Source organism: Arvicola amphibius, chromosome 12, assembly GCF_903992535.2.
Source record: "Arvicola amphibius chromosome 12, mArvAmp1.2, whole genome shotgun sequence".
Classification (NCBI taxonomy): Eukaryota; Metazoa; Chordata; class Mammalia; order Rodentia; family Cricetidae; genus Arvicola; species Arvicola amphibius.
In genome coordinates, this window is record NC_052058.2 from 94175163 (window position 1) to 94197093 (window position 21931).

A 21931-nucleotide genomic window follows, 5' to 3' on the forward strand; every position below is an offset into this window, starting at 1 on the left:
TTTTGTGTACCGACACTCGGCCTTTGTGGCACCGAGCTGCAGTGTGGATGGCCAGGAATGATAAGGACCTACAGAAGAGGGAGGCACCACCCAGCCCACCCCCTTTTAGACACTCGTTTGGATGCCCCACGCTTTCATTTCAGCCTACATGATAAGAGCCACCTGGTAAGACTACACCGGGAAAAAATATCAAGAAAAATAAGCCTGGGAATCTTTAGGGCTTTCTCTTTTCTTAAGAAGCTAAGCACCCAGAACAAAAGTTCCCAGGAGAGGGGCGGATATCTTAAAGCAGAATTTGGTGGAACTGGAGAGATGGTTCAACAGTTAACACCTAAGTTCTGTTTCCGATACCCCCGTCAGACAGATAACGATGGCCCCGTCACTCTATTTGCAGGGGGACCCTGACACCTTCTGGTCACCTCAGCACCTGGAGTACTATGCAAATTTTGTTTTAATTTTGCATTTTACAAGTAGCTCTTTTCACTCTGACCCCAAGTCTCTAGGAAATTCAGAGAAGTAACAATTGGAAGCCACTGTTTCTTGCCCAGAGTAGAAGAAGGTCTACAGTCCTTTAGTTAATGGCCCAGGGCAAGCAGGCATGTTCATGAATGCAGGGTTAGCCCGAGTATCCTTTGACTGGCAGGGGAGGAGCCCTTGAGGGTACATAACTCAGCTTCTCCCAAAGACAGACGCTTCAAACAAAGCCATCTGTCAGCCGGGAGAGCCTGGGAAACTCAGCTCCTTTGTGAATTTCCAAGGATTCCTTCTGTCGAGCCTCAGCCAGGGCTTTGAGATAAAAACCAATCTGCTTGTTTCTTTGCTTTGAATTTGTTTCTCAGAGAACAGTCAGTAAATCTAAGAATAAAATAGGCAGCGCAACATATTGATCTGATGCAAAGGCTAAATAAATAAATAAATACTATCTCAAGTCAAGAGCTGATTCCAAATCACCTTGTTACCACTGCTGGATAAAAACGACAAAAATAGACACTTTCTGAATTAAAAAAGAAAAATAAAAAAATAAAAACACCTGCACAGGAACCCGGGACTTTGAGGGGCTCCCAGCCACCAGTGCCAGACTTGTTCTGAAGCTTCATAGTTCCGAGTGACTGGCTCAGTATTGATTATGAGGGAGAACAGATGCCTGAATGGATACATGGGGAAGCTACACATTTTCACTAAGCTTCACGGTTCCCACCCCCACCCCATCACTGAATTTTGCAGAGCAAGTCCAGCCATCATATGAGGATGTATTTGTTAGAATATGTCAATCGAGTGCATAGCTTTCTGTGCGGGCTGTGCGACACTGTGGGAGGCTGCTCTCTGAGAGTCTGGAAAACTGGCTAGAAGCTCCTTGTACCTCCCACAGGCTGAACATGGAAGAGCTTTGAGAGGCAACCAACAAAAGTGATGGGAGAAGGCAGGTTGGAGAGGAAGGGGAGGGACTTTAGGGTGGAGGGGAGAGATCTGGGGAAGAAGGGGAGAGGTGGGGGGAGGACAAGAAGCGTCCCGAATGTGCTCCTGCACTGTACTGTCTTCTGTCTTCATCACCCGCTTACACATCCTTCCATTAGCTTCCTGCATACACTCGCTCAGCCCCAACCATCCTGCATCCCATTGAAAGAAAGAGATTTTAGTTTCAAAAAAAGAAGGAAAGGAGGAAGAGCAGCAGGAGGAAACCCAGTCTCCAGGTAGGAGAAAAGGGACCAGACTATGGCCGGGAGCTTGCTTTGTAGACTCAGCCAAGATGACTTCCTGGCTATGAAGTTGAAATGAGATAGCACATGGCAGGTGGGTCCATCTGAGTGAGTGTCAGCAAATGGGAGAAAAGCTCAGAACCCCTCACTGATAAGGAGCCCATAAGGAAGCGAGGCGTTCTGGAGGTAGAAGTAGGTCGGCAGGACAGTGAGTTCAGACCTGGAAGAAGAGAGACAGGGTGTGAATAGAAATGGGTGGGTTCTAATTGGTATGCACAAGCAGGCCTAGACACATAACCAGGCCTTGTGAAATTAGCTTTCTCTACTCCAGTTTCTGTGCTGGGCACTTACTCCCCACATGGCTTTCCATCTCCGACAACCCAGAGAGGCCAAAGCAATTAGGACCTTCACTTAACAAATGAGAGGCCTGCCCGTCTCCAAAACCTGCGGTGCAGAATCCCTCTTCCTCTCAAGACTATCAATTTCTCCCGTTTTCAGTTTGGTAAAGCAACACAGGCAAGATGGCTACAGAGATGACTTAGCTGTGAAAGTGCCTGCCTCCCAAGAGTTCAGGTCTCTGGTCCCCATGTGGCATGAGAAGCCCCCCTGTGATGCCAGCCGTGGAATGTGGAGACTAGGGATTCCCAGGGCAACACAGCTAGTAAGACTAGCCAGATTGGTGAGCTCTGGGCTTGACTGAGAAGCCTTGCCTCTGTGAATAAGGTGAAAGAGCTAATTAGCAAGGATCAACAACATGACATCAACAATGATGCATATGTGTGTGCAAGGCCTCCACTTGCACACACATATGCCCCCACAGAGGTGTCAACATACGTATGCAAACACGCATGCATGCACATGTACATACCACACAAAGAGACAGACATGAAGATGGAAGAAAGAAGTGGCAAGAAAGTCGTCATTAGCTGTGGCCCATATATAATGTCACTCTACCCACTGAAAGAACAAGCCATACATTTAAATGTTTTCAATCACACTAAAAATAAAGAAGATGACAACAATCGGTGACAGTTTTTACAATGCTGCCTAACTCCACACACGTGTAGCTCTATTTCTCATGCAAGTGAAATATGTAATCGTTGTGAAAATCTCGTCGGTAGGATGTTTTCATTCTTCACTCACCCCTGCCCCACGCTAACTCCCCCAATGGCTCCTTCCCCAGACACATACACAGCCTGCCTTTGCAACACTACCAAGCACTGCTGAATCCGAATTGGATTTCTGAATGTGTATCCCTGACTTTTTACCAGCCCCACACTAGAAACCCATCTGCAAAAGTGCTGGTCAAATTATTCAAAATCTACATTGTTCTGAAAGTGCAAAAATGTCTTCTGCATGTCTTATCCCAAGCTCTGACTCTCAGGAACACACAAATCATGCCAACTATCTTGTGGAGCTGTTGGCATATCCTTCCCCCACCTCAACCGGATGTGAGAAAAATGTTTGCCGCTCTGTGTTTAGAAAGATGATTTTGTTCTATGAAAATGGAGTGCTGGGCATACGAGGGGACACCAATGGCAGTCTGAGACAGACCCACAGACAGTGAGAGTTGAATTAGTCTTTCTAGAACAGGAAGCCACCCATCCTCTTTGTGCAAAATCTGTCATTTCACAATGACAGCTAATTGTTCACTTTTACATTGAAAAAAATATTCGTCCTTTTCCATAATACACGGTTAGGGGCAAATATACCTACCACGTCCAGAAGTAACGTTCTCTTTCAGCTGTCTGCAATTGGCTCAACTCCAGTCCCAACTTCTCTATAGCTAACACAATGCTTTAAAGTCTTATTCATGGCTTAATGGAGTGCATTAAAGATTTGACTAAATTTATGTTTGGCTGCAATCAATTTAGACTTGTGTATTACATTTGGGGAGAGAAATCTATAATGCTTCGGTCTGTGTGCTGCAGCATGGAGCCCACATTTAAACAGTGTGAGTGTGAACTTGAATGAAGATTGGCGAACTGAGCCCTCTCACGTAGAGCAGGTAAACTGTCTTAACTGGATTATTGATAGGTCGGTATTATACCCCAGACAGCACTGCACTGTGGGCTCGGAAATACCTTCATATCTTATCTGCTTCTCCACATAAAGCAGTCCGCTTTGGCTCCTCCATCACAACTGTAAAGTGACAAGAGCCATTAGGCAATGACACACACACACACATCCTTGGAAGAATAATGTTTACCAAACAGGTGCAGGGCTGCAGAAATGGCTCAGTGGGTAAGGGGCTTGCCACATGAGTGTGGGGGTTTGCGTTGTTCTCCAGAACCCACATAAAGATAGATGCTGTAATGTGGGCCCCTGGAGGTGGAGACTGGCGAACCCCTGGAACCTCCCAGGCCAGGAAGCTTGCTGTACGCAGCAGTGAACTAGAGAACCCATCTCGAAAACAAGGTGGAAGGCAAGGACCCAGGCATCCAGGCTGTCCTCTAACCTGCACACGCAGTGTGCTTCCTGGCATTTGCACAGCCACACTGGCACACGTGAGTATTGTCCTAGCTTGGGGTCTGTGTTGCTGTGATAAACACGATCAAAAGCAACTTGGGGAAGAAAGAGGTTATTTCATCTGAAAGGTTAGAGTCCGTCATCAAAGGAAGCCAAGGCAGGAACTTAAAGCAGAAACCACGGAGGAATGCCGTTTTCAGATTTGCTCCCAGGCGAATGTTCAGAAATCTTTCTTATATAACCCAGTCCCCTGTTAATCCCTAAGACAGAAGGAAAAAGACCACTGACCCAAATCACCACTGTAAAATTAAAGCAAGCAATTAATTAAAGCAAACTTCCTTATTTGTGTGTGTAGGCTGCCTTTCTCTAAGGCAGGGCTCAGAGATCAGCATGGGATGTGAGGAAGATGAGGTTCTTATAGCTCAGAGATGGGGGTTTCCAAATGGAGGGTTGGCAGACAAAGTAGGCGGGGTTCCAGGAGTGGAACGTAAGCATAACAAGTTAGTCATAATGACTTCCTGAAACGAAGACGTGATGGCAAGGTTGTCGTAACAAGATGGCCATAACAACTTTTTGAAGCAAAGGTAGGGTTGCAAGATGGCTATTACAACTTTTTGAATGAAAGGCATGGTTGCCATTTCCTGGAGCAGACAGAACAGAACCATTTATAGTTAAGGTTAGAGATGGGGCATAGCCCAATCCTAGAGGAACAGATATAATCACAGACAGGAATGAACCTTGTTTGTCTTTACTATAATATGACTTCCAAGCCTAAGATGGAGGCAGGCTGGTTCATTGGCCTACCTGCCTCAGTATGGTACCACCCACAGTGGGTTGGGCCCTCCTGTATCAATTAGCAATCAATAAATGTTCCACGGACATGCCAACAGGCCAATCTGAGGGAGGCAATTCTTCAGCTGAGGTGTCTCTATGTTTGTGTCAAACTAACAGCTGAATCTATGACACTCACGCATACACAAATAACAAAGAAACTCTCCCCTGAAAACAGGAGCAATACACATGGCTGACTCCACACCCTGAGTATGGGGCATGCATTTGTGATCCCAGCACTGAGGAGATGGTGGCATCTCCACAGCATTGGGGGCAGATGGCTTGGTTTAGTGTCCACAGATTCATTAGGTTCTGCAGCCCTGGATGTGGCGGCATTGATTTATCTAGGACTATGCTCTCCTTACCCCTCTCTGACCATTAAGGTAAAGGTCATTATCAAGTATATCAGTGTGGTCGTCTCAAAGTCTCAGAAGAGACCATATCCTGTCACCAATGAGAACACTAGGCCAGGTGATTTTCCCAACATCTCCGATGTCCAGAGCACAAGACCTCTTGTCCCCTGCTATAGCATTGAGCCACCCTGCCTTTGACTGCCACTGGAGGCTTCTGTGCTGTTGTAGTTTGCGGGGAAGAGTCCAGATTTAGGCATAAGTGTTGACTTGTCAGCATGGGAGGAGGTGAAAGAGACATCAACACATCTGGCCATAGTCCATGTTAACACTCAGTCCCCTCCAAAGATGCATTCATTGGAATTCTTAGGTGCATGATTCCCACCCAAAGGAACACGAAACTCCAATCTCGGACAACCAAGAGTGTTTAGGATACAATGTGGCGATCTGGCCTACAAGGACTTGCTCCATCTGCCCATGTATCCATCTGTCATTTATTCTATTCATCTGTCCAGTCACTTATCCATCCGTCATCAGCCTATCTAACACGGTCATTTATCTATGTATACATGTATCTATCATCTATATATCTATTATACATTATCTATCTATCAATCATCGTTTATCTTCCAGCCATCCAACTATCTATCATCTATCTATCAATAAGTTCTGACCATCCATTTCTCTAACAGTGGCCTATTATCTACCTATCTACCTACCTACCTACCTATCAAGCATCTATTCATCTCTTACCTGTCTCCCATTTATCACTCCTCTGTCTTTCCAATCCATCATCTGTCAGCGATCTTTCCACCTGCCCACCCAATCTTCCACTCATCTATTATCTGCCATCTAGCTAGCTACCAGCTATTTTTGATTCCTCACTTGTCTGTCTACCTATTTATCTGTCCATCTATCTTATATTAGTACTTACAGAGAAGTTATGATTAAGCCAGGTTTGGTGGCTTCATTTATAATACCAGCACGAAGGAAGCAGAGATAAGTGGATCCCTGGAGCCTGTTGGCCGGTTAGAGACCTTAGCTTAAACCAAAAGTCTGATGCCTGAGAATAATGCCCAAGGTTGTCTTCTGTCTCCACATGCGAGTGCACATGAATTGCATTCAGACAACCATGTACAAATACACTGAGAATTGTTATTTGCTAGTACTGACTGAGTAGAGAAGATCTGGAAATTTATATCTGTCCCTAGAAAGGCAGTTTGTGTGATTTTAACAAATCCCAAAGAACCCCTTTCCTACCTATGTCAGAGGTCTACTTCCCTGAGCTATAAGAACCTCGTGGGTGCGGTGGGCAGGCTGAGGGTGATGAGATTTCTGTAATTACCGTGGTCGTTCTGCCCCTTTGCTACCCACTTCTACTTTCTAATTTAACTCTGATTACAGAGCACAAGGACTAGATATTTCATTAGCTCTGGTTTGTTTGTTTGCATTTATTTATATTATAATCTCTGAGTGTCCTTATGTAGCAGACACCTCTTGATTGACAGTGTTCTATTATGGACATTGTCTGTCCTAGGCATTGATGCTAAGAAGACAATATGACCTCAGCCTAGGTAGCTCAGAACCACGAGAAAGGTCAAAGGGGAGCCTTAAGGAAGCCAAAGCCAGGTCTATCCAACTTTCCCACAAACAGGAACAGATTTTTCTTTTTTGGAAAGGACAGAAATTTCAACTTGACACAGTCTAGAGTCACCTGAGAAGGAAGACTCAACTGAAGGATTACCTATGAAACTGACCTTTGGAAGACTGTTTTGACTGTTAACTAATAAAGTATCACCCAATCTACTTTGGGAGGTACTATTCCCTCTTCAGGTGGTCCTGTGGTATAATCAAAATCTAGCTAATGATAAGTCTATGAATAAACTAACAAAATGTTCCTTAATGGTTTCTGCTTTAAGTTCTTTCTTGAGTTTCCTGACTTCACTCAGTGAAGTGCTGGGAACTGGAATTAAAAGCCAAATAAACCTTTTCTTTCTCTAAGTTGATTTTGGTCAGAATGTTATATTTATTATGGCAACAGAAAAGGAAGTAGAACAGAAGGGCCTGGGAGTGAGCTCAGTCAGAATAGTGTTTACTGTGCAGACATGAAGAGCTAAGTTAGGCCCCAAGCACTAGCAGAAAAAGTCAGATGTGTTGGTGCCCAGGACAGGGAAGGAGTGGGAGGAGTTGGGTACGGAAGGGAGACAGGATCAGTGGCCAGTCAGCCACGCTTAACCAGTGAACTCCAGGTTCAGTGAGAGACCAATGGAGCAATAGAGAAAGACACCAACATTGGCCTCTGCCTCTGCACACACACACACACACACACACACACACACACACACACACACTTAAAGGAGAGTAAGAGCTAGCCTAGAGGAGAGCAACCTAGGCCAGGCAAGACTTAGCACTGCTCAGAATTGGGGAGTGAAATGGTCGCTTACCTTCTGAGTCTGGCAAGGCTCAGCAGGGCTGCAGAAAGGAGTGAGGCAGTGGGAACCCATCATGGTGAGAACCCTCTGCCAGGCTCTGTGCACTATAAATTAACTTGCATATAATAGGGCGAAGGAACATCTGCTATCAGCTGACATTTAAATCGCAGTTGTCGATGGAAAGTAAGCATATGGTTAGTTGAATGAAGAGCCAGAGAGAGACAAATAAACCCCATAAAGGGTTTTAACGCTTTTCCAGTTTATATTGTAGTGCTTGCCAATCTGCTTCTGCACGCGATCGGAGGCATTGATCTCACTCCCTGACCTTGCCTGACCCAAGAAGCCCACTTTGGGTTAGTCTCCAGCTTCTGAGACGATGGTTCCCACACAAGGGTGAGAGAAATGGCATCAGCACATGGAACTTTTAAAAATGCAGATTCCTGGGGCGGGGTACCAACTCTATGGCTTGGTTGGTAAAGCCCTTGCTTTGAAAGCATAGGATCTGAGTTCCGTCTCTAGTCCCCATGTAAAAATCTCAAGATGGAGGACTGCACCTCTAATCACAGGGCTGAGGACGAGGAGATGGGCAATCCCTGGGCCTTGATGTTCAGATGGCTATTCCTATTCATTGAGGTCTAGGCTAGTCCTGGAAAAAAAATGAAGTGGATGATTCCTGAGGAAAGCCGTCTAAGTTTGTCCTCTGGCTGATACACAGAGCCCCACACACTTAGGGGATCCCTAGGTCTAACCTAGACTCATTAAATCAGGCTTTGGCGATGTGGCTCCATGACCTGAAATTCATAAGCCTTTGGGAAATTGTGTTGCTCACTCTAGCTCTCTAGCTAGAGGGTAATAACATATACATACGCAAAGTGAGTTGGCCATCAGTGGGCTCTAGATGGGTTCTAGCTCTCCTCTCTCTCTCTCTCTCTCTCTCTCTCTCTCTCTCTCTCTCTCTCTCTCTCACCTTTGTGGTACTTCATCTTAATTCACATCTGCAGGGTGAGCTGCCCATAATAAAATCAGTCTCCCTCCAGTTCATCTCCTTGACAACCACCTGCCCATCTTTGATTCTGTCGTTCATTGTCCTTCTACTCTCCCTTCTCCCTCTGTCTCCATCTCCCAGTTCTCCTCCTTTCTCGTCTCCATTTCGCCTCTTCGTTCCCATGGTTCTCCAATATGTAAAGCAATGACATCTCTTTTCTCTTCTCTGTCCCCTTCCCCAATTTGCCCTCTTTTAACTTTTCCAAGTTTACAAATGCAAAACCTGAACACAGCACACATTCTTTTCTGGAGTGGCCTTGAGGCAGGCACTAGGTCTGTGGCTCAAAGGTCCTTATGGTCTGAAGAACTGTGGCAACCACCACACATTACTAAACTTGCCAAAGGAAAAAGGAGGAGTGTACAATGGGACTAGAATATGGTTGGCCATGAAGTAAAGGCACTCACTCCAGCTTCCATCTGTGAGATATGCCAGTTGCACACCCCCATCAATGAGGTGAGATATGCCAGCTGCACACCCCCATCAATGAGGTGAGATATGCCAGCTGCACACCCCCATCAATGAGGTGAGATATGCCAGCTGCACACCCCCATCAATGAGGTAAGATATGCCAGCTGCACACCACCCATCAATGAGGTGAGATATGCCAGCTGCACACCCCCATCAATGAGGTGAGATATGCCAGCTGCACACCCCCATCAATGAGGTGAGATATGCCAGCTGCATACCCCCATCAATGAGATGAAGTCAGTTATGAACTCAAGGCATCTATGATGTAGGGCCAACTCCATGTCCTGTGTTCTCTAACCCTGTTCAACTTGCTTTTAACACCTATAGTGACCCCTAAGCTTGGCAACCTCTCTTCAGACAAATGGGTCTTATTGCCTTCTTTCTTATTGAGAAATGCCATTGAGGTGAAGATGGTTTGTTTTCAGAGAAGAGCACAGACCATGGCTTCAAATTGATGCAAACGCCACAGATGGCTGCTTCCATCCATGAAGACAGATGGTTGGATGTCCCATCCTTGTCCTGGGAAGTTGATGGAGCCCAGGAAAAAGCTTTCTCTCCAAGATGGTCTATCTACCATGTGGAGGCCAAAGACACCCCAAAATGGGGCACAGGCTCTAAATGGCCTGTAATTTGCTAAGCAACCTCATTCTCATTCTGCTCTATAAGCTGAGGTACAAGACAAAAACTATAAATCTCTGCCATAGCAAATATATATTTCAAAAATGAGCCCTCTTGTCTGGGAGTTGAACATCCACTTGACCTCAAAGTCAATGGCTTTCTGGGTCGCCGCTGTGGTTCACTGCCTGGGGACCCTCATGATGCACAACAGAAACACAGCGGACAAATATTTTCTGTGTGCATCTTAACCAAATATAGATTTCTATAAAAACAGACTGCTTCTCTGGAGGTGCTGATAGTAAAGTCCTCCACTGTAGCGTGGCTGCAAAAGCCTACAGTGATTTCTCAACATGAGAGCCCAGAGATTTCTTCACCAGTCACACATAGTACAGGAGTGGGTGGAAGGAACCAGGGCGCAGTGCCCTGCAAGCCTGCTGGGGAAACTGTGTACCACTTAAAGAGAAGCTCACAGTTGGTGCAGCCACCAGAACAAATCGACTCTTACCACCTGGGCAGGAGCAAAGCCACATTAATACTGATTAATGGCTAAAAACCTGCTCTCTTTGTTTTTCCCTTTTTAAATCTGTACTTGTGTATGAGCACGGGGTGCCCACAGACATGCAAAGGCTAGAGGTTGATATTGAGTGTCTTTCTCAGTTGTTCTTAACCTGTCTTTCGGACTGACCCTAATAAACTGGCTGGCCACTGAACCCCTGGCCAGCCTCCTGTGTCTTCCTCCCCAGGGCTGGGATCACAACTATGCACCCCCATGCTTGTTTTTTTTCATGTGGGTTTTGTGGTGTGAAATTCAGAGCCTCATGCTTTTCAAGAAAGCACTTGCGTGACCGAGCCCAGCCCTGAAATACAGCACTTTCTCATAGAATGTAGTTGTCTATAAATAGTAAAGAGTAAAATCCACAAAAGGCTGGCAGTGGGCAGATGTCAGAGATCAGCACATTAGTGAAACAGAGTCCCCAGAGCAGTGGGATGAGGCACCCAATATGTGCAGATCAGGAGTCTAGGCTTCCCAGTGTGTGGTGCCTGTCCTTCTAAAAGCTCCCAGGAGCTAGAGCTAGCCTGTGATGGAGGAACAGTAAGGGAGTTTAGGGATGTGGAGAAAGACCAACATGACAGTACTCTGTTCCTGTCTTCTCTTCTCCCTAAGATTCCTGTACAGGTCCCAGAGTCTAGGAGAATCAGGACTAAGATCCTCTGACTGAGAGAGAGGAATAGCTAACCAGGGTTGCATTTATCGGACCAGGGATGCAGGCAAGGAATCTCAGAGAGAGAAAGGTTGCACTAAGTGATGTGGGAGGGTCTTCTGTTTTAATAAAGAAACTGCCTTGGCCAGCCCTTAGGTGGGTGGAGTAGACAGAACAGGAAGAAGGAAGTGAGGGAGATGGCTCAGTCAGATGCCATGCCTCTCCTAAGTGAGAGAGACTGCCATGCCTCTCCTCAGGGAGAGAGATGCGATGGAGCCAGCCGCCAGTTCAGACATGCTGAATCTTTCCTGGTAAGACACCGCTCGTGGTGTTACATAGATTATTAGATATGGGTTAGTCAAGATGTGAGTAAGAGGCAGAAACTAATGAGCCAGGCAGTGTATAAAAGAATACAATTTTTGTGATGTTATTTTGGGTAAAGCTAGCCGGTGGCCGAGAGCAGGGCGGCGGGAAGCCGCCCGCAGCTCCACACTACAACTAAGGACTTTCTCCTGGGGGCATATAGGTTGTCTCTCTGCTGCTAGCCTGGCACAGAAGAAAGAATCAGATTCTGAAAGGCTTAGCATTGGGAGTTGTGGGTAATCTGTGTTATACAAATAGTAAACCAGACTCCAGTTACTACAACTTGCTACTGCTGTAGCATCCGTGCCAAGGATTAAATAATAGCTGTGGCTCTGTCCTTCCTAATCAAAATGTGGGGTGTGTGAGACAGCTCAGGCAGCCCTAGCAAAATGGCACTGACTGGTGGGTGAAGCAGACAGCGTTTCTCATAGTTTGGGAGGCAGCTTTAGCCTAAAGTCTCCTCTGACACTAACTGTTCTTGTGCTTTCTACACTAAAGCTCATTCCTTTCCCTGCTGCTTGCCAAGACGGCCCCATGGGGTACAGCAAAGGTCAGTCGATGAAACAGGAGACCGAGTAGTACATTCCCCAAAGAGACCTGTGCGGACCTTCATTTGTCTCAGAATAATTCACCAAACCTTTAAGTCCCAGTCCACTGCAAAGACACCACAATGCTCATCAGAGAAGCTGGAGGCCAGGCCCAGGAACGGACGGTTCATATGTGACCCAAAGGGGGAGAGAAATAATGAGGAAAGCCTCCAAAGAGTGCAGGGCACAGGCAGAGGGCCACCAGGTCTGCCCTCTATGCTGGTGGCCTCAGGGAAAGGAAAGCTGATCACTGCAACATTAAGTTGCCATTGGAGCACAGTTAGATCTTCTCGGGAGGGGACTCGGGAAGAAGCAAACATGGAGATGGAAAGATGGGCTCCCATTCCACCTGAAGCCAACTGCTGATATACCAAGAAAGAATGCCCTGGCCACATCCAGCTTTGTTTCCATCTGACATGGGAAGTGATTCCAGCAAAAGCATTTCTAGATCCTCTTCTACAAAACAGAGATGAACCCAACTGCTGGAAAGGCTAAATGAGACAGTGGAAGCCTAACAGAAGAGCTGCTACCACATAAGGGACGCTGTCAGTTATGACTACCACCACTCTGACCGTTTCTATCTGCTCTCGTCCAGCACAGCCACACCACCGCTCTGCCCACATCTACAATCATCCCCATATTCCTTCTGCCGCCTCCATCTCTGCTGCTACCTCCACTGTCACATCACCTCCCCTGCCAACACTGTAGGAGGATGACCACAATCAACTCCAACTCTGCCTCCACCAGCATGTCCTTTCCTACCACCAGTACTGTGTGCCTATGTCCAACAAGTACCTGCGCCGTCATTCTTCCTGCCTCCAGCTCTGCTGGGTAACCGTACCCACAAGCACCTCCACCTCTGCTATCATCGCTTCCGCTGACACCACCACCTTCGCCGTCATCTTTGTCTCCAGCATCACCTTTACCTCTACCGTCATTTCTACCTCCACCATTATCTCCGCCCCCACCATCACTTACACTTCTGCCGCCACCTCTGCTGCTGGCTTCTCCACTTTGTCTCATCTTACACAGCACAGATGTGGCATTCATCTCCATCATTATCACCTCTGCTAGGACTTTCATTAACATCAACCATATCTATTCCCTCATCCACCCTCAGTACCATCCTCACCACCTTGCTGCCAGCACCATATCACAACATAGTTCCTTTAGGGACATTGTTAGGCTCATCTCAACTCCAGACTCACAGATAAGTTCCAGAAAGATTCCTCTTCCTACTATTAATAGCAGAGCAAGGACCAGAACTTAGATCTGATTGACAGCCTAGAGGTCTCTCTACTGCCTGGAAATGGAACACCTACTTCTCTGCCCTGAGGCCTCAATTTACTTACCAACCCCCAACACACACACACACACACACACACACACACACACACACACACACATACACACACGCTCGAGCACACACACACGCATAAGCACATGTACACATGCACACACACACACACACAAGCACACACATGCACACACGCTTCGATTTTAAAGTTTAGGAATTGGAAATTGATGAAAGATAGGAATGCACGAAGGGAAAAACAATGCAACTCCCAGGAAGACTGGGACCATGAACCCTCTCTTAACTTCCTGTCATTACAGAGTTCTAGAAAGAGGAATGGCAAAGCCGAGAGACGCTCTAAAACTGGCTAGGCTCCTAGTTAATAGCCCAAGAGAGCTTTCTCTCCAGCAACCACGGCCCTTGCTTCTCTACCCTATCCTTCACTCCACTAGCCAAGGGAAGGGGAAAGATGCAACAGCCAGATTCGAACCTCAGCCCCTTCACTTACCATGTGACAATGGGCTTGTATTTCTGTGGAGCTGAGGAAAGAACAGCATCCATTTCATGATCATTAGGAAAGCCCAAGGACGTGTGTGCACATCGAGCACTGAACAGAACAGTCATTGATGAACAGCCGCGTACTGGCTTATTACACAGTTCAGTTAGCTGACCCAAGACAGAAGCTGGTCCACTGAGCACCGCGCATACATTGCAAACTACGTCTAAACACTTCTAGTGAACTTACACTTACACATTTCTTATTTGTGTGCATGCGTTCATGTGTTCAGGTTCATGTGCACACTGAACACTTGCATGTGGAGGGTGAGAGGGCATTTCAGGGGATTTTTCCCTAAGCACTCTTTACCTTTTATTTGCTTGAGACAGGCAAGGCAGGCGAGGATGTCTAACCAGTAAGCTGCAAAAATCCTCCTTTCTCTACTTCTTCAGTGCTGGGTTACAAGAGATGCTTATAACACCCAGCTATTTGGCATCAGTGCTGAGGCTTGAACTTGATGCTAGCACACCTAGGTATTTGGCATGGGTTCTGCGGCTTGAACTTGTGTGCCCAAGCACTTCACTAAACAATCTCCCTAACCCTATACTTGTTCATTTAAACCTTACCAAGAGTCCCCACGAGGTTCCCAGTTATTTACTCTCATTGCCAATGCACAGTTAAGAAAGTTGGGATACAAGTGTTAAATGACCTACCAAGTTCACACAGCTGACAAACAGCAAAGCCAAGGGCTTGACCCCAACCACCCAGTCCAGAATCCTTGTGCTTAAGCCTGCTGCCCCCAGCTGACCCTCCTCACCCTAGAAGCATGCCAGGGGACCTAAGATAAGAGAGATGTTCCCTGAGTGTCTGTTTCAAATTAAGAACTCAATCTTCTAATGGCCACAAATTCACAAATGAATCTCTTCTTGTAGATGTCACGGTAGAAACCAAACTCAGCTGTTGAGAAATACTAACCCTCTAATAATGCATTGTCCTAAAGCAGCTATAACAAACCCAGTAACCTTCCTTCTTACGGGGAAAGCCTGATGGAATTCAGAGAATACAGCTGGCTTTGACTAATAACACAGCAGGCAGCAGGCCAGGGTGCTTTATTGTCTTCCTTTAAGGGCTTTTACTTTAAGAAGTGGAATAACCCCCACCTCATGCCCCACCCCCATTGCCACATAGGAAGTAGTTTAAATAAGTAGTTTGTTTAAATTCTCTCTGTGTGTGGAAGATGGGTTCTCATCCATCCTGGGCTGTTTGGGCCCCTCCCTATTAATATAATCTAAAATTTGGTCTGAAAGTACTCTAGAAAATGAGCTGATCTCCCCATTATCCGTCCATCTCTTGTAAGTGAGCAGTGAAATTCTTGTAAAACCTTTAATCAGATGATGGGAAAGATACTGGGAAGAGGCACACACAGAAGCACAGAAGCAGGCCTCCTCCTGTCCTGATTTACAGCCAAAGGTCCCCACTGGAGACTGTACGGCTCCCACGAAAGCGGAGGAGATGCTATCAGCTTCTGAGATACTGTTTTGATTCAGAAAAGGTTTAGGTGGCATTCCTGCTAATGACTTGAAAACAACATGACAGGGCATAGTTGAATGAGAATGAATCCCTACGGGTGGATTCTTCTATCAATAAGGGCAGGGAAAAAAATCTTTAATGAAATAGCCTCACAAAATTGGAAGCATTAAGTGTGGTTTCTCCCATCCACAGGCATTAGGAAGTGACGGGAATTTGCATTCTCATGCATGGTAATTACCGGGCGGCAATGCAGTGGACACTCTTGCTCCCCTGTCCAAACCTTTCCCTGCTCTGTTTTCTCAGCACTGATGGCAGACTGTCTGCCTGCTTTCCCCAGCTCAGTCCTGCTCATCATCTCATTCCCCTCCGAGGGGCCTTCTCATCACTTTGGTTTGATCCGCCATCTCCCTAGGGAGATGTAACTTCCAAGAACCAGCGCCAGTCTCAAGAGATACCCAGGGCCTCTAGCACAGTGGTTCTCAACCTTCCTAATGCTGCTGCCCTTTAATGCAGTTCCTCATGTTGTGCTGACCCCAACCATAAAATTATTTTCATTGTTACTTCACAAATGCAATTTTGCCACTGTTATGAATTGTAATATAAATATCTGTTTTCTGATGGTCTTAGGTGACCCCTGTGAAAGGATCATTTGAATCCCCAGAGGGGTCATGGCCCACAAGTTGAGAACTACTACTGCCCTAGCGGGTCACTCAGTGATTCCTTGGAAAGTCACCTCCCAGCCTGTGATGGGAGAAGAGAATTCTCCCTGATCTCTGTCAGAGACACCCCCCAAAACCATACAAAAACCTGCAGGGCCCTCAGATTTGACATGACAACCAACATGTAGCACTCTGCACCAAACCTGGGAAACACTGGAAAGGCGGCTCTGTGGTTAAGATGTGCACTGTGCACTCACTGTTATTACAGGGACCAGAGTTCGGTTCCCAGCACCCACACCTGGCAGCTCACAGCCACCTGTATCTCCATCTACAGGGGATCCTTTGCTTCTCCTGACCCCCCCCCCCCACAAACACACACACACACTTAATAAAAACCTTTTATTTATTGTTTTAAAATAAACTTTGTTTAGTCAAAGAAGTCTAAGTCTTTCCTCCCGGAAAACAAATCCATCCCAGAAAAGAGAGACTGGACTATCAAGATGTCTGAATCTCTTGTGTATCAGGAACTCTGAGCTCCACCAGAAATAAGTGCTTCCCAGGGCAAGGATATACTTGAGGGAGGCCATCAGCAAGAACAGAACCAAGAGGGTGGAGCAGGAAGAGACTATGTCCTGAGCTGTCAGATGAGGATGTAAGCAAAATACAAAGAGAAGAATGGTAGGCGTGGGGGCCAGACTGCTCTGCTGCATGGCAGAACTGAGCACATCAGCAAGCCAGAATAGAAGGCTGGCAAGATGGCTAGAAGGGTAGAGTGCTTGTCATGTAAGTAAGGACCTGAGATTTGATCCCTAGAATGCACACAAAGCTGGGTGTGGTAGTGATATCATTCATCTGTAATCCCAGTGCTCCTGAGGGGAGATGAGAGGCAGCTAGACCAGGGTACTCCGTAGCAAAGCAAGAAACCCTGTCATAAAAAAATGTGAGGACTAACACCCAAGGTTTTCCTCTGACTTCCAAATGTGTGCCTACACATGTATGTAACTGTACTCACACCGAAGTATGAGTTCATGAGCACACAACCCACGCACATAGACGTATGCAATCTTGCATGCACACACACACACACACACACACACACACACACACAAATTAAAAGAGAGAAAAAGCCAGAGTATAACTCCAGAGCAGCCTTGGGATGAGTGTGTCTGCTCAGCCAGGCACCCTTCTCGTCACTAACTTTGTCTTTCTTGACTGGGTCCAGACTGTCCCAACCCCAGTGCTTCAACCACAGTGAGGGAGACCAAGTGTTGGTGAGACAGACTCCCCCTAAGGCCATCTGGATGGACAGAGGGGAGGGACAGATGAAGCCTATCTAGGTGGGACCACTTTCTCTTCCCCTCAGCTTCAACTGATTCCTTCAGCTCTGACTGCCCCAGGCACTGAAACCCCAGCTCTGAAGGCAGCACTGCTTGAGGGAAGGGGAGAGAATCAAATGAGCCTCTTTGGTGACCAGCACGTTACCCCCCCACCCCTTCAGTGACCAGTATGTGACCCTGAGGAGAAAGTTATTGACCCTCCTGTCCTTGTTTTCATTGATTTTGAAATTGAGAAATGAATATCTTCCTTGCTGGATGAGTGGAAGGAATATGAAATGAGATTTATGTCAATAGCCAGTATATTGATAATCAATCAATGTTATTTCCCTTCTGCCACCTAAACCCTGGGGTTGAGGCAAAGACAAAATAGAGTCTTAGCAGCTCTGCTGACTCATACATGGGTTTCTGCCCACTATAGCATCTGGATGGTAAGGTAGTCAACAATTTCCTACCTGCCTACAGTTAACACACCATTCTCTGCAAAAAAGCACCTGTCTGTGTGTATGCATGTGTTACATGCATTTGAGTGTATGCATGGAGGTGTACACATGCTGTGGCATGTGTGTCAAGTCCAGAAGACAACCTTGAGCATTGGTCCTCACTGTCCACTTTGTTTAGGGCAAGGTCTCTCTTTAGGTTTCCACTACTGTTTGTACTAGGCCAGTTGGCTCAAGAACTTGCAGAAATGCTCTTGTCTTGGCCTCACATTGCCCAATAGGGTCACTGTGTGGCACACACAGACTCATGCTACTACACTGCCTTATACATGAGGTTTGGGGCATTTGATCTTAGTTCTCACGCTTTCACGGCAAGCACTTTGCCCACTGAGCCATTTCCCCAGTTCTCTGCTAAGGGCATTTTTCTGTTCCTCTGGGGATCTTTACACTTGATCATCCTCCCCTCCAAAGACAGACATCTAGTGAAGTTGTGGATAATCCGGGTCCTAGGGGCTCTTTTTAGCCCCAATGAGCATGGGATTCAAACCAGACAATGTAGAGGAAGCCTGGGACATGAGTGGAAGCCCTGAAGAGCAGTTCTCTGCTGAGCTTGCTCAGTCGGAAAAGTGCATGTCTGTAAGCCATAGTTCATGACTTCCCTAACACGGGAGGACTGCCTGAAGGTTTTCCTGAGCCAAGGCAAACAGGGAAAGAAATCATAGGAGCAAGAAGATGTGGGGAGCAGGGAGCACTCTCATGATCCTAGCACTCAGGAGGCCAAAGCACCAGCATCATGAATGAGTCAAAGGCCATGAAGTCTACCTATAGACTGATGTTGGGGCAGCTGGCCCAATCCCTGCGTTCAGGGGTGTGGCTGCCCCAGGGGAGAAGGGTACCTTTAAAAAGAACCTACAGACTTTGATCACAGGAGCTAGCTAGTTTTTCTCCTTCTGATTTTTTGAGATAGGATTTCATGTGGCACATTGTAACCTCAAACTGTGTGTGTAGCCAAGGATGAAGATGACCTTGAACTCCTGGTTCTGTTGACTTCACCTGCTGAGTGCAGAGACTATAGGTACAAGTCACCACAGTTGGCTTTCTCTTGGCTTTGGTGGCAGCGGTGGCAGGAGTGGTGCTGGTGGTTGTACTCTTGCTGAAGCCAAACTGATACAGTTATCTTGTGTATATGTCTGTGCACATGTCCACACGTATATACTTGTGTGTAGGTGTATGTGCCCATGTGTGTACCTGCAGAGACCAAAGAGTAACATTGAATGTCTTCCTCAACTTCCCTCTACACACTATTTTTGAGACAGGGTCTCTTCACTACATCTGGGATCTCTTTTGGACTAGAGTGTCTGGCTAGCAAGTGCCAGGGATCTTCCCATGTCCACACCGTTGTACTTGGGTCAGTCATGCACAGCCACACCTGGCTTTTTACCAGGTATCCAAACTCAGGTAGTCATGCTCGTACGACAAATACTTTTATCATCCATCCATCTTCTCAGCCACAATTGAATATGCTTTTCTTTTACTTCTAACTCTGAGTTCCAACTACACACAGAGGGGATTCATCAGTTGATGAAGGGCATACCGCTCAGCCACTCAGGCATACCTGGAACCCCCTCCAGCTCTAACAATATATACTTTCGTTCATCGAAACTGACAGAGCACTGGGCAGGGATGGCTGCTCTTCATCACTCAACCATATGGACTTTATCTGTTCAAAGTGGAATTTCTCTCCTTTCTCTTGATAAAAAAAGATCTTTCCCTTCCATAGGAAATCCATGATTACTTATTTGTTTCCTGTTGCAGACACCAGCTATCCTTTCTCCTATTTCATTTAAGATATCACTGAGTATAGAGCTTTATGTTGGAAGCAGGGGTCAGAAAACACACCAAAGGAGGCTTTGCTGTTTGACTAAGGAGAAAGCTGAAGACAAGGGCCCACCCAGCACCTTCCCAGGCTGAGTCCTCTGGGTTGAAGCCAGTTCTCTCAACCCCTAAAGCGGTAGAAGTTGCCAATGCCTCTTGATGACCTTACACGTGGTCAGAGGAAGCTATGGGTTGATTTACTATTGAGCATCTACAAAAATGCCTTTGGAGCCTGGAGACTTTGCATTCTGTTGAGCTGTGTCCTAACCAATAGTGTGACTTTGGGGACTTAACAATTCTGGACTTTGCTTGATCATTATGAAAATTAGGGGGCTGAACTAAGAGGCCCATAAAATGTCAGAAGTTTATGAACCTGAGAGAGCACAGGCAGATAGAAAGCTGGGTCAGCATCATAAGGAAGGAAGAGTCTACTCACTATTGGCCTCTAAAGGTGAACACCCTTGAACATGCAGGCAGAGGAGGTCCTGACAGTGCTGCCAAGCCGGACATTGAAGTTAAGCTTCCGTCTTCATTTTTATCCTTCTAGAAACATTTGTCTTTGCCTTTGGGTTTGCCTTCCAAAATTACATGAGTTACTTTTCCCACTGCTGTGACATGAAGCAGTTCAAGGGGCCAGGGGAGGCTCCTGATGCCTTACAGTTGAGAGAATACTGTCCATAATGGCAAGGAAGGAACAAGAGACTAGCCAGTCACATTGAATAAACAACCAGAAAACAGAGATTAAAAGTAAACTGGAAATAGGGCTGGGATCCGAGGGCCACTCCCAGTGAACCACTTCCTCCAAAAACTCTCTACCCCTTAAACATTCACATCCTCCCCAAGCACTTTGTGAAACAGGGGACACCCCACCTCTAGGCTGCTGCTGATTGTCACCTTTGCCTGGCTTCTGCTTCATAATGCTTGGCCCAGTTTATTTATTTATCTTCCAGCTTTTACTCTGCAATCTGATCCAGAATCAACAAAGGACTCTCAGCATATAGAAAACATTCCCGCAAAACAAGCAAGATGCAGATGATTCAGTAGGGAAAACACAGAAGATGTGAGCAGGCAGTAGACAGGAGCTTGTCCAAATGGCTAATACCCAGACACAAGATGGCTGTAATCACAAGTTGCCAGAGTCACAATAAAACTCTGCGGAAGGCTAGGAAGGTTACTCAGTTGGTAGAGTGCTGGTCTTATAAGCATGAGAACCTGCGTTCAATCCTCAGGCCCATGCTATTTTTATAAAACTAGGTATGGAGTGACATGTTTGTAGTCCCAATGGTGGGAGATGGTTGTAGTCCCAATGGTGAGAAGGCAGGATCTTGAGGGCTCCCTAGCCAGCTGAGCTAGCCTGCTTGACAAGTTCCAAGCCAGAGAGAGGCTCTGCCTCTAAAGGACAGGTAGAAGGTTGTCCTCTAACTCCCCCCCACACACACATCAGCACACACACCTTCACACAAACACACACACAGTCTCTCCTATGCCCATGCAACCTTTTCCTGCTTTCCATCCTGTCCCCCATGACAGATGAGGGACAGAAGAACATGTGCATATTAGGGGCACTGTAGACCCAGCATCCTTAGGGTACCTGAGAATTAGAATCCAAGGATGCTCCCTGTTCGTTGATATTCTGTGGATATAGCTAGAAGCCTTCTTGCTATTAGAGCAAGGAAACCCAAAGGTTGCAGTGAATGGATTAACTTCTCCAAGATCTCCTTTGGGGTTTTACAATCACAATCTTCACAGTGACCTTGGAAAGCAGGCATCCTTAAATCCACTTAACATGGGAGATGGGGCCCAAATATCAGTTAGACAGTCTGGAGTCTGAGTAGGATCTAAATCTTACTGTCACTGTTTTCTTTATCTCTCGATGGCCAGATGTGCACCTCAAATGACAACTTAGTCTTAGCATAGACGGTCTTGTGTACATGCCTGAAAGATGACAAGAGACCCTCAGGCACTGGCTGTCTCACAAAAGCCTCCTAAGGAGCTAATTGGAAAACAAAGAGAAGCAGGACTTGACCAAACTCTGCCAGGGACAACAACTGTGTGGTCCACTCAGACCATCAGCAGCAGTAGCTCCAGAAATGGCTTCATGACACAGTCATTCAGAGGAATACTGCGGACAATTTTATGTGCCTACTAACTTTCCCTTTGAGAGACACTTCCTTAATGAGCTAAGGCATTCGCGTAAGCTCCTGGGCCAGCTTTCAGCACTGATGGTTCTGGACAGGAGAA

General features: G+C 46.5%; 1 protein-coding gene across 1 annotated transcript in view; it reads right to left on the reverse strand.

Moving 5' to 3' along the window:
- Window positions 1-21931, reverse strand: part of Gpr39 (G protein-coupled receptor 39) — a 201949-nt gene that overhangs the window by 2369 nt on the left and 177649 nt on the right. The gene's annotated exons all lie outside the window — the stretch shown is intronic.